A 15,140-nucleotide genomic window follows, 5' to 3' on the forward strand; every position below is an offset into this window, starting at 1 on the left:
GCACCATCACGCTTACAATCTGCAGTAACCATCGATAGTTTGTGCGGCTGTTGTGCTTATAGCCTTCGTAGACGTGACTCCCAAATATCTCACTTCAGTAATATATATACTTCAATGGGGACATGTTGAAAATGTGTGCCCCGACCGGGACTCGAACCATTGAAGTATATCAACGCCTGTTTGCAGCTAGGGTGTCTATTTAATTAACATTTCATTTCTAGCAAAGCAGCATGGTCATCCACGGTCTGTGTTATTTCGAGAACAGATGCTACCGTCATATATAGTTAAAATATGGCTTCCCGGCCATTGACCTTCTTGTGTGAACGAACACGCTATGCCTGAACTCGTACGGGACTTGGTAGATTAATCTGCCACGAGTAATGAGTATGATGGGCAAACATCTATTAGGCGCACCACGAATGTAGTGGTGTGGACATGTTGGGAATGTGGATCTCACGGGGAGCGTGCAAGGGATAAGTCCCTGCAGACGAAATATCCTCTGTGCCCTCGGTGGCTCAGATGGATAGAGCGTCTGCCATGTAAGCAGGAGATCCCGGGTTCGAGTCCCGGTCGGGGCACACATTTTCAACATGTCCCCATTGAAGTACATCGACGCCTGTTTGCAGCTAGGGTGTCTATTTAATTAACATTTCATCACTTCAGTAACTGACGGGAGACTGCGCCCGATATCCAGCGCCGCCAACTTGTCGATGTTCAGAAGACTTCCCGCAGCCCGTCCATATCGCTCGATCCAATATAGTACGCTGCGGACTCATCGGCGGAACGAGCCAGCTGTAGCAGGTCGTCGACGATGCCCTAAGCACAAGGTAATGTTTCGCAGGTGATGTCAGACAGCGTGTGGTCGAGACCCTCAAGGAGTAGCTGGAGCGCGATTGCATCGAGGTGTGTAGGAAGAGGGCAACCCTGTCGCAGAGACGTCTCGATGGTTTTCGGATCCACCGTCCGTCCACTGACCTTGAGCTGAGAGCTGACTGCTGTCAGAAGGCGGTGCAGGGTGTCGGTGAGCTGGGAGGAAATACCGTGGGGTCCGTCATCTGTAGCAGCAAGGTGAGGTGCACTCTGTCGAAGGGGAGCCGAGGCGATCGCTATATTAACTCCCTGCATTCGGCAGTGGCCATTTGTATGTTGGCGTCTCCCGCCAGCGACGTCTCTTTTGGGGCGAGAATTACTAGCAAAGTCTTCTTTGTTGGGCCTGCTAAAAGCCTTCTAAAGATCTTGTAGATATGAGAAGACCTTCGAAGGCTCGTGATAAATTGTGGGCGGTGCCAGCGCACGTTCGCCACTGCGTGGCACACGGGGGGACCTCTCCTGCTGCTCGGACGTGCCGTAGCGAACGGAGTACGGAGGCTTCTAAGCGGTGCTTCGTCAACGACTATATGTGAGCTTCGATTCGGTGTCGTTCTCGTTTGTCCGGTGATAGAGACCGAGTGTAGAGGTCGCTGAGCGCCCGTTAGTGAAAGTCCACGGTCTGCCGTTTCCTCGCCGAACTGCACAAGTGTCTCGCGGACTGCCGGTGTGGAGCAGAGGAGCCACCGCCAAAAATCGAGTGGTATCTGGAGTGACGTGATGCACAGTTGGTTCACGTTGCGGCGACTCGCCGACGGCAGTCCGGGTCCTGGAGGCGTGTTACATTCATCTTCCACATTACGCCAGAATTGTTGAGTGTGGAGCTGCACCGTCCAGATGTAGCCACTACGGTCATAAAAGACCAGAGGCCATCGTTCGGGGGCCACCACTCCCTATGCAAGAGCTCGTGACACATGTATGCCATCCAATCGGCTCGCCGAATGACTGGTAAGATGCGTGTGTCCAGAACTGTCACTGTGTATCTTTTCCCACACGTCGTACGAATGCAGATCGCCAATCACCCGACCCAGTTCCCGACAAGGTGTGTAGTGCGGCATTTGGTGCTCGGGATGAAGGACGTAATTAAAGTCGCCAGTGAAGACACCGTGTCGGTATCATCCTACAAAAACGGGGTACGATATCAGCGGAGTTGCGACGTTTGGTGGTGGCTGACGTTGCACATACATTAACGAATCAGGTGTCAGATGCCGTGCTCCGCCAACGATGTGAGCCTGGACGTTTGCTCACGTACGATAAGATCGTGGTAATCGATGGGGACGGACCGAGCCGCTACGCAGCCTGCAGTGGAACCTCCCTGTTGATGACCACTCGCTGCAGAGGACTGGCAGACGCCCCACCGTCCGGCGGGGGCGGCGGTGTCAGTGTCGTGGTCGGCGTCCTGCGGGGTTGCTTCCTCTCCCTCCTGCAAGTAGGAGCTGCACTGTTCCGACGTGATGCTACGGCGTTGTTTCCGTCGGTTCGAAGAACGCTGTTTTCGTGTGTGGCCTTGCGTGTCGGACGATGGCAGTGACTCACGCTTCGCTGGCAAAAAAGGCTTCCGTCGGTACGATAAGGGTCATCGATTGCCCCCTTGCTGTCGGCGATGGCTGCAGTGCCCGGTGCTATCGATGCCAGTGGACGGAGTTGTGCCACAGCCCAGTCCGACTGATCGGTCTGGGGAGGGCAGTTCCGGTACTGCGGCGTCTGGTCGGACGGAGGCGTCCTGAGGGCCTCCGCGAGACTTACTGGCAGGACTGTCGGCGTCGGTGGAGGTGCCACGTCCAGCCGTGGAAGCTGCGTCATCCGACGCTGGAGGCTCTCGCTGCGCACCTGGCGTGCTCCGTTCGAGAATGCATAAGCCTAAAATTGGGCCGGCCGCGGTGGCCGTGCGGTTCTAGGCGCTACAGTCTGGAACCGAGCGACCGCTACGGTCGCAGGTTCGAGAGGAGGAGGAGGAAATTAGTGTTTAACGTCCCGTCGACAACGAGGTCATTAGAGACGGAGCGCAAGCTCGGGTGAGGGATGGATGGGGAAGGAAATCGGCCGTGCCCTTTCAAAGGAACCATCCCGGCATTTGCCTGAAGCGATTTAGGGAAATCACGGAAAACCTAAATCAGGATGGCCGGAGACGGGATTGAACCGTCGTCCTCCCGAATGCGAGTCCAGTGTGCTAACCACTGCGCCACCTCGCTCGGTCGCAGGTTCGAATCCTGCCTCGGGAATGGATGTGTGTCATGTCCTTAGGTTAGTTAGGTTAAGTAGTTCTAAGTTCTAGGGGACTGATGACCTCAGATGTTAAGTCCCATAGTGCTCAGAGCCATTTGAACCAGCCTAAAATTGGGTCCAGGCCTAGATTACAGGTTCACTGTTACTAAATCGTCCAGAAACTTTACGGACGTTTTGGACTTATAGCGCTGAAGGGAATTGTCAAATTATGTCGTCGTACGGCACATAGTTTAGAAGATGCGGCGTGCTAAATATTGACTAGTGAGAAAAATTAACTTTTCTGAAAAACTTACATATTTATTCCGATTACACAAAATTTCATCGAATTAGAAAAAGCTGTCAGGAGTTAGTTCTTGTCTCAGTAGCTTGCACAGCTGTCAATTTATAAAAAGGGCACTTTCATATTTTTACGTTTTGACGCGCACCGCCCCGCGGCAGAAGGAGAGTGTTTCGCGCTTCGTCCTGCGGTCCCGCCTCGGACTGCGGAAGACGAAGGCGTACTCCGCAGCATTCCGCGGTAAACTTCCGCACCCGGGAAAACGTATCTCTAGACTTGGTCAGCGATTTTACGTATGGCCAGAATTTTCTCGGGTTCTCGAGGATCTTTTGCTAAGTTATAACGGTGCTAGTTTTTATCTGCTTCGTGCATCGATCTTTATAGAGACTCGTGAATCTGTACTAATCCTAGCCTGTCGTCCTATGTGCGTTCTCTTTTGAACCGAGAGTAGAACAGCCCTTGCTTGCTCAGCATCTTCCGAATTTCGTTGTTTTACACGGTGGATCTCTTCCGTCCTTAATCCAGCACGTACTTATCTGGGGCACGAGCTACAAACCATTTAAATTTTGCCCATAGTTGCTCTACGTCCATCATACTGGAACCAAATGATGTCATTTCATTGTCTGTTTATTTGCTCTTCCCAGCAGAAATACTCTCCTCGCCTTACTGACTGATTTATTAACTTTAGTGATCCCGATTGCTACGATGACATCGTAGTCACTAATCCCTGCCCCTATGCTGATGCCATTGATGAGGTCATCTAAGAGGTCTTGTAGCTACAAGGTCTAAAATATTTCCATTGCGTGTGAGCTATCGAACTAGTTACTCAAGACACATGGTGGAAAACGAATTCAAAGGTACGATATTGCATTCTGATTACGATGTAAAGTTCCTTTGGAGATGCATGCACGTCCAAAGGAAAAAGTGCTTCGCAAGACTGTCCGTCTGTAGCCCCGGCATAAATGTCCAAGTCTATACTCAGTTGTTTGAAGTGGCTTGCAACTGGCCACGCGGGGTAGCCGAGCGGTCTAGCGCGCTTTGCCACGGTCCGCGCGGCTCCCCCGTCGGAGGTTCCGGTCCTCCCTCGGGCTTGGGTGTGTCTGTGTTGTCCTTGGCGTAACTTATTTTAGGTTAGGTTAAGTAGTGTGTAAGCTTAGGGACCGATGATCTCAGCAGTTTGATCCCATAAGACCTTACCACAAATTTCCAAAATTTTTACTTGCAAATGATATTGATTGAGCTAGTATTTACTAATGACCGCAGACTTTCATCGAATGACTGTAAAACTGTCACAACGGAAACGGATGGCTGGTAAAAACATCCAACAATCAACATGATTTCACCTAGACCTATTATGGTTATATGTATGTATGTATTAAATCAGGAACCTAGAAACGACGTAGCCCTCAATAGTCCACCCACCCCACCGCCGCCCCACACCGAACCCCCCCTCCCTTCTCCCCCCCCCCCCCACCGCCCCCGGGAACGTCTCATATCCTACGCACGAGTTTAACCCCAGATATTTGCGTGTTAGAGTAATTATGGTGTAACTGAGCCGGAATAAGGGGAAGCAGCCCACATTCTCCGAGATAGATGGAGAACCGTCTTAACCCTTTCGGTCATGAATAATTTTTTTTTCCTGAAAAAAAAATCATGGCTTTTGCTGTCCAGTTCTTCGAATTTAATGATGATTTTTCAGATGTATAAAATATTCCGAGCTTGCGTCCCCAGATGAGGACATTATGTTGAAGTGGGTGCAGTATAAATCAAAAAGTCAAAGTATTTTATTTTATTTTATTTCACCAAAATACATAAATTTTGCAAAGCTTACTTTATGATTATATACATAAACTATGGTTTTACACTTGTGAAGAATGATAATCAAAGAAACAATTTTTTGTATGCAGACGAAAGTGAATGTTACATTTTACACAATAAAATTTGGTTTTGCTTTGCAACACGGTTTCGTACACGTGTCAAAGTCGCTGACCACTGGAAGATGCCCATCGTTGTCCAGACGAACGTCAGCTTCTGGACGACCTTCGGCATTGGCTCGTTTTGAAGTACTTGGCTCTGAGCACTATGGGACTGAACAGCTGTGGTCATCAGTCCCCTAGAACTCAGAACTACTTAAACCTAACTAACCGAAGGACATCAGGCACATCCATGCCCGAGGCAGGATTCGAACCTGCGACCGTAGCAGTCGCGCGGTTCCGGACTGCGCGCCTAGAACCGCGAGACCACCGCGGCCGGCTTTGAAGTACTTGGAGATGGCATTGGACTCCTAAAATAGTGTGACGCCTCCTTACCATGGCGGCCGGCTTATCTATTTTCGTCAGTACTTTCGCCACACTTGCCCTAGAATGAAGCAAATCAAGGATCTTATTTTTAGAATACATAATTCTGATGGTAAGGGGATCTCCAGAACCTATAATAAAAAAATGCTGTTACAAAAAGAAAAACTCATAAAAGACGTACCTCTGAGTAGCCCAAATGAAAATGTCGCTACATTAATTCTATGTCTATTTTGAGGTAGGCACACGGCCGTATAGATTTTTTCCGCGCCTACATGGTGGAATATGTTTCAGGTTGCAAAACCGGCTATAAGCCGTCGAATATGGCTGTCTAAAATCGTGGTCGGTTTCAAAAGCAGCTTAAAATGGTTCAAATGGCTCTGAGCACTATGGGACTTAACATCTATGGTCATCAGTCCCCTAGAACTACTTAAACCTAACTAACCTAAGGACATCACACAACACCCAGCCATCACGAGGCAGAGGAAATCCCTGACCCCGCCGGGAATCGAACCCGGGAACCCGGGCGTGGGAACAAAAGCAGCTTACTGCATGTTGTTTTCCGGTACAAAGCCCGCTAAATACCCAATAGGCGTGGCTGTTTCCCTGCCGTGTCCGGATGCAAAGCACGTCAACAGATATCAGATTTACCAATCTGGACATTCAAAGCTGCCTTTCAGTCTGTTACGATTAGAGTGGATGTTTGGACTCTGCTACTCACTCCAACTGCCATCTAGTGGCAGCTTCAAACTGGGCAGGTCAGATTGTCCAGTATAGTCTGCTCCCTGTCGGAAGAATTTGCAACCTACGTGCGGAAGTGGACCTCCCCGGTCCTTTGTGCACGCAGGTAGGATTAGCCGATGTAACGGCCGAGCAGGTAGCTGCGAGACCCCGTAGCGGACGAGCGTGTGTCTTGCAGCTAAGCCAGGAGCCGCAGTTGACGCGCTGCCTGTGCAAGTTGTAACGTTTAATGTAATAAACAATTATACCACACAACTTGTTCCGTCTAGTTATTGTGAGTGGAAACAAGGGGAGGACAGTAAGTCCTCTCGTACTATACATCCACACTCCAATGTGCCACCACGGGAAGACGAGCCCGCGCGCACAGTGGTTGTTGTTCTTATTCAGGTTTAGGTTGGCTGCGCTGTAACACATTCGTACGCAACAATAACATGCTCGCTGCCAATGCATTGTCGTTTGGATGGGACGAGTGTTTCGTGATTATCTCAGTGTCACTTATCGAGCAGTTAGCGGGCTTTGCGTCTAGGCTATTCAACTTACAATATACCGTATGATATGAAACGGCTAACGTTACCTCCATCTTTGTCCTCTTGTTCAAAATTATCGCAAGGATCATCGGATAGATAGTCAATTTCAGATGAAGTAAGGAGCTCTACTACTTCTTCTGTAAGTGTCTGTCTAACTTGGACTCGGGGCATTGTGAAATCACCGTAAGATGACTAAAAAAAAAAAAACAGCGAAATAATGTCCTCATTTTCTACGCTATTACAACCTTTCAATCACAATGTCCTCATTTAGTCACATGTATAAAGTTATAAATATGTCACATTTCGTTCCGAAAGACACAGTTTTCACCTCCAAGAATGAACATTTCTAAGCACAAATAATTTTTTTTTTACCTAAACTCAGAAGATATTAACAGGCTGATGGGAGGTACAAATATTACTGGGAAGCGTCCATGTGACTGTGCACATTCAATTTAGTTTTGTGGTACCACAGATTGATAGGAGATGTCGACACTCTTCTCAAATAAACTCATTGGTTGTAATAATATGACGACAACAATCACAAATGGTAAAAATTAACGAATTTTAATATACTAAGCATTTATTTAGTATGTCCTTATGTGAGGACGCCATGACCAAAAGGGTTAAAAACGACACTACTCCGCCGGGCGGATTCGTGCCGGGAAGCGGCACATCTTACCGTCCGGGAACAGCGCGTTAGACCGAGCGGCTAGCCGGCCGGGTTTTTGCACCTGTAACTTCACTGTCACACTCAAATTTGACCTCAGTAGAGACAATATTTTTGTCAGTTGCAATGAAAATTCCGCTTCCCACTGCGTCTAATCTGCCTTTCCGATATACATTCCATGACTCACTAAATATGTCGGAGCTTTCTACTTCGGGTTCGAGCCAGCTGTCGGTCCCGAGAGTAATTTGAGGGCAAACATCGCTGGCGCACACTGTTCGCAGAACATAACTGAGCGACTGGAGTAGCTGTTCTACGTTTATTGGTCCAGCAAACGACAATCCTTCTCTTTCTCTATACGTTCGGTCCGCCGACGCTGCTACAGAAAACTTGCACATTTTTCCGCAGCGAAAGGCGCATTTAGACTGGTCAAAATTTCAATATTTCGAACATGGCTGTACTACAGCAACTATTACAGAACAACAGGTATAAAAGATAGCCAACCATTTGCAATAAATCCTCGTTTTCAAATAACCTTTACCATGGTTTCGACGGACTTAAATCAGTCTTCTTCAGAATACCAGACAATCTTCACATTACCGAGCGAGGTGACACAGTAGTTAGCACACTGCGCTCGCATTCGGGAGGACGACGGTTCAGTCCCGCGTCCGGCCATCCTCATTTAAGTTTTTCGTTATTTCCCTAAATCGTTCCAGGCAAATGCCTGGATGGTTCCTTTGAAAGGGCATGGCCGACTTCTGTGCCCGTCCTTCCCTAATCCGATGAGACCGATGACCTCGCAGTTTGGTCTCTTCCCCCAAACAACCCAACCCTCAAACTTCACATTTGCAATTCATTCACTGAAAGCCTGTCTCTACATGACATGTATGGGCAACGGTCTGTACGTCCATATGTAAAAATTAAGGCCCGTAGAGTCAAGGGATAGTCGCATCAGTAAAACCAATCACTGAAAACATCAGACAATGTTAGTAGCTACATGGTTTTACTGTCGTGACAAGCCCTTGACTCAAAGGTCTTAATTTTTTTCATATGGATGTACAGATCGTTGCCTATACATGTAATGTAGAGACAGCTTTCACTGAATGAATTGCTAATGTGAAACTTACCAAATGTCAGCTACGTTGACTTTTCCTAAACAGTGAACTTACGCGAGATTCTATTATGGCTAGCTCATTTACGAATGGAGAAATGAGTAACGACCCTGTAACACTCTCTTGGAGTAGTCATAAATAAATTACTTTTTGTATCGGTAAGAAACCCGTTATCTGCTAAGAGTCCTGGAAACAGTTGCAGATCTCTTTCGATACACTGTAAGCTCTTGATCTCATGAACAAAAAGAGAAGATTGTGAAGGCTGGTTTCATCTCCTCTTATGGACTATAATGCTTACGTTCTGAAAAACAGCCGTAAATCCTTGCAAGTGTAAATTCGCTGCGTTCCTTGCCTCGAACTGTCGCAGCAGCAACTGGACTGACTGACACCTCCTGGTGAACAACGAAGGCCCGGTGTGCAGTTTCGTCTAACAGGTAACGAGCGCAGTGTTTTATTGCTTAAGGTGATGCTTCTTACAGCCTGAGTTTTCTGAATAGCAATCTATATGACATTCAGACACGATAAAAAATGGCATAGGGTGTAGAGGCGGATTCTGATGAAGTGTGGGAATAAGAGAGTAGTGCTGATAAACTGCGAGTCCGGCACCAGAACGAGCTTACGGTGTATCCGGACCCTTGTCTCAACTCTGGAGCCAGTAACAGAACGCTGCGCCCACAAGAAGAGGTGTTACTTGGCACTCGGTGCCCATCTGGTGAACCTTCCACTGCTCAGTCGTCTGAGACCTCCGCATGCGTCTCTGCTTGTTGACACCTTAACTGCAATAAGCAGAGAGCCTCTTCTCTTAACGACGTAGGCAGACTGTTATACAATACGTATGAGACAAATATCTGGTAGATTTTTACTGTTGACGACAACATTTATATTAGTGTTTGACAACAGTGATGTGTCATCGATATTGTATTATTTGACGCATTTGGTTGTATATCGCCTTCTAAGCTATTGCGAATATTTAATGTTAATCGATTATGGTCTGTGGACCAAACCTGGTTGTCTAATAAAGAAACTTTTATCAGCAGCTCTTGGCAGTGAACCATGATATTTCTAAACATTTAGTAGCTGTGGGTACAACCTTCTTAAAGTATATTATTATTATTATTATTATTATTATTATTATTATTTTAGATTATTCCCTTTTAAGAGAGCGATTGAACTTGAGTAGTCATGATTTCTTCTTCTTTCTTCGTTCTTCCTAAATTCACTTCATACGTTCACTGCGTTCTCTCTTGCGTTCTTCCGACTATCTTTTGCCCGTTCTGTTCTCCGTGTGTTCTTGTTTAAATGTGTGTTTCTTTATGATGTTTCTGAACTGTTCTCTATTGTTTATATTGTCTTGTGTGATCCCCAATTGTCTTGTGTGATCCCCAATTGTCTTGTGTGATCCACAATTCTTTAATGTCTTGTTCTCTTTCAATGATCCACTGTGTCTTGTTTTTGCTCTTGTTTACTATCTCAAATATTTGCCTTGTGAGCCTGATTTTATTCATCCTGCTGATATGTCCATAAAACTTCATCCTTCTCCTTCTAATAGTGTCTGTTATTGTTTTTATGTCTTTGTAAATCTCTCTAGTTGACCTCTTCATCCAAATTCCTTCCCGAAACACAGGTCCGTATATTTTCCTCAGAATTTTTCTTTCCTGCTTTTCAATCTCTCTGATCTTCGTATGACCATGAATCACTGTAGTTTTTTGCAGTATAAAGTGCTTCTGGTAGGAATACTGAGTTGTAATGCCTTAGTTTCGCATTGACAGAAATAGATTTCTTATTATAGTGATTCCAAGTGAGCTTATACGCTGTTTGTAACCTGGGGATTCTATCTTTATTGGCTATTGAGTTCAGTCCTTATGGTTGCATTATCTCTCCCAGATACCTGAAGTGGGCAACTTGTGCCGCTTTCCCGTATTGGGTAGTAATGGGGAGATTATCTACAGGTTTGTTTTCTATATACTGTGTTTTCTCGTAGGAGATTTGTAGCCCAGTTTTCTGTGAGATTTCGTGTAGTTTTTCCAATGCAAGTTTGGCTTCCTCTCTATTGTTCGTTTGAATGGCAAGATCGTCCGCGAAAGCGAGACACTTCACCTTGGTTCTCTGCTCTTTTGTAACCCCAAGCTGAATTCCTTTTATTTCCTTTTCCCATGTCCTCACAATTTTTTCCAGAACCATGTCCAATAGGAGAGGTGACATTCCATCTCCTTGGCGAATAATGGAGATGGCGAACAATGGATATGAAATGCTTCTGATGTTTCTCCCATGAACTTAACTTTGGAGGTTGTATCTGTTAATGCCTGTTGAATAATTGACCTTGTTTTCCTGTCAATCCTGGACTGCTCTAAAGTGCGGAATAATGTTTGTCTTTCTATTCAATCGTAAGCCTTTTTAAAATCAACAAAAGTTACCACATATTTCTATATCCTCTCATTTGCAAAATTGTTTTTAAGTTCCGTATCTGTTCGATGCAAGATCGCCCTTTGCGAAACCCTGCCTGATACTCCCCTATTAACTGGTTCGCTTGTTCTTCTAGTCTGTATAACAGGGCCTTTGAAATAATTTTGTATATTACAGGGAGCAATGAAATTCCCCTGTAATTATTTGGATCGGTTTTTGCACCTTTTTGTGGAGAGGGTGAATTAACGCAAATTTCCACTTTACAGGTATTTGTTCTGTTTCCCAAATATTTGATATAATTCTGTGGGTTGTTTGTGTGAGATTATTGTCATTTAATTTCCATACTTCTGCTACGATTCCATCTTCCCCTGGAGACTTGTTATTCTTCGAAGAATTGATTATTTCCTTTACCTCTTTAAGTGATAGTGGATTTGAATCGGGATTGGATGTGGGTTTTTCGAAATCTAGTTGTTCTATCGGAGGCTCGCTGTTGAGAAGTGAGTGAAAATGTAAAGCTAAAGTTTATCAGTTCTTTTTAGGGTTGGTTTTCAGTGATCCATCGGGCCGGCGAGAACACTGATTAGGTGGTTGATACTCTGTTAGGTTTTCTTTGAAAATTTTGTAAAAATTTCTGGTGTTGTTTTTGATAAATTCTTGTTCAATTTCTTTAAGCCGGCTTATATCATGTCTACGTTTTTCTCTTCGTATTACCTTGGATGAACTGTTCTGTATTCCAAAAAATTCCTGCCATTTTTCTGCAGTTTTTTTGCTACTGAAAGCTTTCCAAGCTTGTATTCTTTCTTCTACTGCTTGATCACATGCATTGTTCCACCATCTGTGTTTTCTCTTTCTAGGGGGTTCGCCAAATTTCATAGTGTTTTTCAGTACTTCTGCAAGTTCCTTCAGTTCGTTGCGTTTGATTGCCCAATTTCGCGGAGAATTTCCCTCTTGTTAAGTTTAAGGTATTCTGGATCAATTCTAACCGTTTTGTTCATTGGCTGTTTCTTTCTGTTAGGTTGAAATCTAATCTTTATTTGCAGCAGATGGTGGTTTGACTCAAAAAATCCCTTTCGTGTTCATACGTTGAGTATTTCTTATTAGATATGGCAAGACGGTCTATTGAAAATTCACCCAAAGTTGAATTTGGTGATTTCCATGTTGTAAGTTTGTTTAAAGGCTTAGGGAATTGTGTAGAGATGATTTTAACATAAAAAACAGATTTTGAGGAGTTCCGACTCTTCTGCGCATGACGTTCCTGGTCCCCCATGTGGGCTTACTAATAATAAAATGAAATGATGTGATGAGGTGTTGCCCCTCAACTAGGTACCCTCACTCAGAGTTGAAATATTAAAAGTTTTGGCTGGTTTCGTTGTCTAGGGGCTGGGATACGTAGTTGCCGCATTACAAGCCAAATAATGCTGAGTCTACAGTATACAATTGAATATACGCATGAATCGAATGTTCGAAGCTTCCTCTCACTCGGCAATTGCGAATATAACGTTGAAACTTATAAATGAAAGATTGCAATTAAATAAAATCTTCAGGTACTATCTTAACGATTTTAAATGATGAGTACGATAGTAGAAGTACTTTTGAGAATGCGGTATATTTCTGCAAACACTTATTGGTGTCGATGGTCCAGCAATTAAATAAAATAAGTTGAATAACAAGGAAACAATCGATTCCTACTTCACGTAATCAGTTACGAGCAACAACATTGCTCGCGAGATATTCACTTCTAAACGCATACTACGTCTTCACTGTAGAAACCACCGAAATCTCACAAGTTGACAAGTCGGCACTCCGAAGTGTTTCTGTCAACCGCAGACACGCACAAACCGCTGCACATTCTCCAAGTCTCTCTTGCGACCGTGCGTCCGCCGCGCCGTTCTGTTCCAGACCCTCTCGTGCCCTCTCCCACACTCTCTCGTGTCCTCTCCCATCCTCTCGAACTCTCCTCTCACTTCCATCCAGTCTCCCCTTTCACGAGCGCTGTGATTGGCCAGAACGCTGCGCCATGTCTTCAAGCCAGCGCACCCACACAATCATAATGAAACACATTCGAAATACTGGATTTACATTTAAATAACTTGAAATTGAATAAATATTCCTACGGCTGGACCATAAACACGCTCTAACACACATTATTAGATACATAAACAAATTAAATAAACATATATGAAAGGAATGGAACAATAGGTAGGCGCCGGCCGCTGGTGGCCGAGAGGTTCTGGCGCTACAGTCTGGAACCGTGCGACCGCTACGGTCGCAGGTTCGAATCCTGCCTCGGGCATGGATGTTTGTGTTGTCCTTAGGTTAGTTAGGTTTAAGTAGTTCTAAGTTCTAGGGGACTTATGACCTCAGCAGTTGAGTCCCATAGTGCTCAGAACCATTTTTTGAATAGGTAGGCCAGTGGCCTAATGTCTCGATGCTTTCTAAAACACAGTAAATATTTAGCCAATTTCTTCGTGAATAGTATATATCGAATATAAACCAAGACATACACGAATAAACATATTTATAAGCATGCTGCTACCGTTTTTTCGTGTCACTGTGGAGCGCTTATGGCGACAGTATCAGCCACTTTAACCTCCAATAACTCATGTACTATTCAAGTTACATGCCTGTAATTTGTACCAATTTAGGTTTACACTAGTATTTTTCTAAAGACATGTCGATCGATGAAATCGGATGAACCGTTTTGATATTGGAAATTCGTTGCTGAGTTTTACTTGTATAATTTACAGTCAGATACTAAGCTTTAAACTAATAAAGATATTGAAAATCTGATTACACCATCAGAATAGTCATGCAAATAATGGTAATGTACATGTTTCATCCCCCCATGAACCATGGACCTTGCTGTTGGTGGGGAGGCTTGCGTGCCTCAGCAATACAGATGGCCGTACCGTAGGTGCAACCACAACGGAGGGGTATCTGTTGAGAGGCCAGACAAACGTGTGGTTCCTGAAGAGGGGCAGTAGCCTTTTCAGTAGTTGCAAATATAGAATTTAATTGATGAAAGGAGAAAATACACTCCTGGAAATTGAAATAAGAACACCGTGAATTCATTGTCCCAGGAAGGGGAAACTTTATTGACACATTCCTGGGGTCAGATACATCACATGATCACACTGACAGAACCACAGGCACATAGACACGGGCAACAGAGCATGCACAATGTCGGCACTAGTACAGTGTATATCCACCTTTCGCAGCAATGCAGGCTGCTATTCTCCCATGGAGACGATCGTAGAGATGCTGGATGTAGTCCTGTGGAACGGCTTGCCATGCCATTTCCACCTGGCGCCTCAGTTGGACCAGCGTTCGTGCTGGACGTGCAGACCGCGTGAGACGACGCTTCATCCAGTCCCAAACATGCTCAATGGGGGACAGATCCGGAGATCTTGCTGGCCAGGGTAGTTGACTTACACCTTCTAGAGCACGTTGGGTGGCACGGGATACATGCGGACGTGCATTGTCCTGTTGGAACAGCAAGTTCCCTTGCCGGTCTAGGAATGGTAGAACGATGGGTTCGATGACGGTTTGGATGTACCGTGCACTATTCAGTGTCCCCTCGACGATCACCAGTGGTGTACGGCCAGTGTAGGAGATCGCTCCCCACACCATGATGCCGGGTGTTGGCCCTGTGTGCCTCGGTCGTATGCAGTCCTGATTGTGGCGCTCACCTGCACGGCGCCAAACACGCATACGACCATCATTGGCACCAAGGCAGAAGCGACTCTCATCGCTGAAGACGACACGTCTCCATTCGTCCCTCCATTCATGCCTGTCACGACACCACCGGAGGCGGGCTGCACGATGTTGGGGCGTGAGCGGAAGACGGCTTAACGGTGTGCGGGACCGTAGCCCAGCTTCCTGGAGACGGTTGCGAATGGTCCTCGCCGATACCCCAGGAGCAACAGTGTCCCTAATTTGCTGGGAAGTGGCGGTGCGGTCCCCTACGGCACTGCGTAGGATCCTACGGTCTTGGCGTGCATCCGTGCGTCGCTGCGGTCCGGTCCCAGG

The 15,140-nt window shown here is 45.9% G+C and overlaps 1 protein-coding gene and 1 non-coding gene across 2 annotated transcripts in view; both read left to right on the forward strand.

Annotated features, from left to right (window-relative positions):
* Positions 1-15,140, forward strand: part of LOC126251374 (transient receptor potential-gamma protein-like) — a 586,511-nt gene that overhangs the window by 315,668 nt on the left and 255,703 nt on the right. The gene's annotated exons all lie outside the window — the stretch shown is intronic.
* Trnat-ugu (transfer RNA threonine (anticodon UGU)) lies at positions 504-578 on the forward strand. Its single transcript has one exon. It is a non-coding gene; the product is annotated as a tRNA-Thr (tRNA).

The sequence above is a fragment of the Schistocerca nitens genome, chromosome 4 (assembly GCF_023898315.1).
Source record: "Schistocerca nitens isolate TAMUIC-IGC-003100 chromosome 4, iqSchNite1.1, whole genome shotgun sequence".
In the NCBI taxonomy this organism is placed as follows: Eukaryota; Metazoa; Arthropoda; class Insecta; order Orthoptera; family Acrididae; genus Schistocerca; species Schistocerca nitens.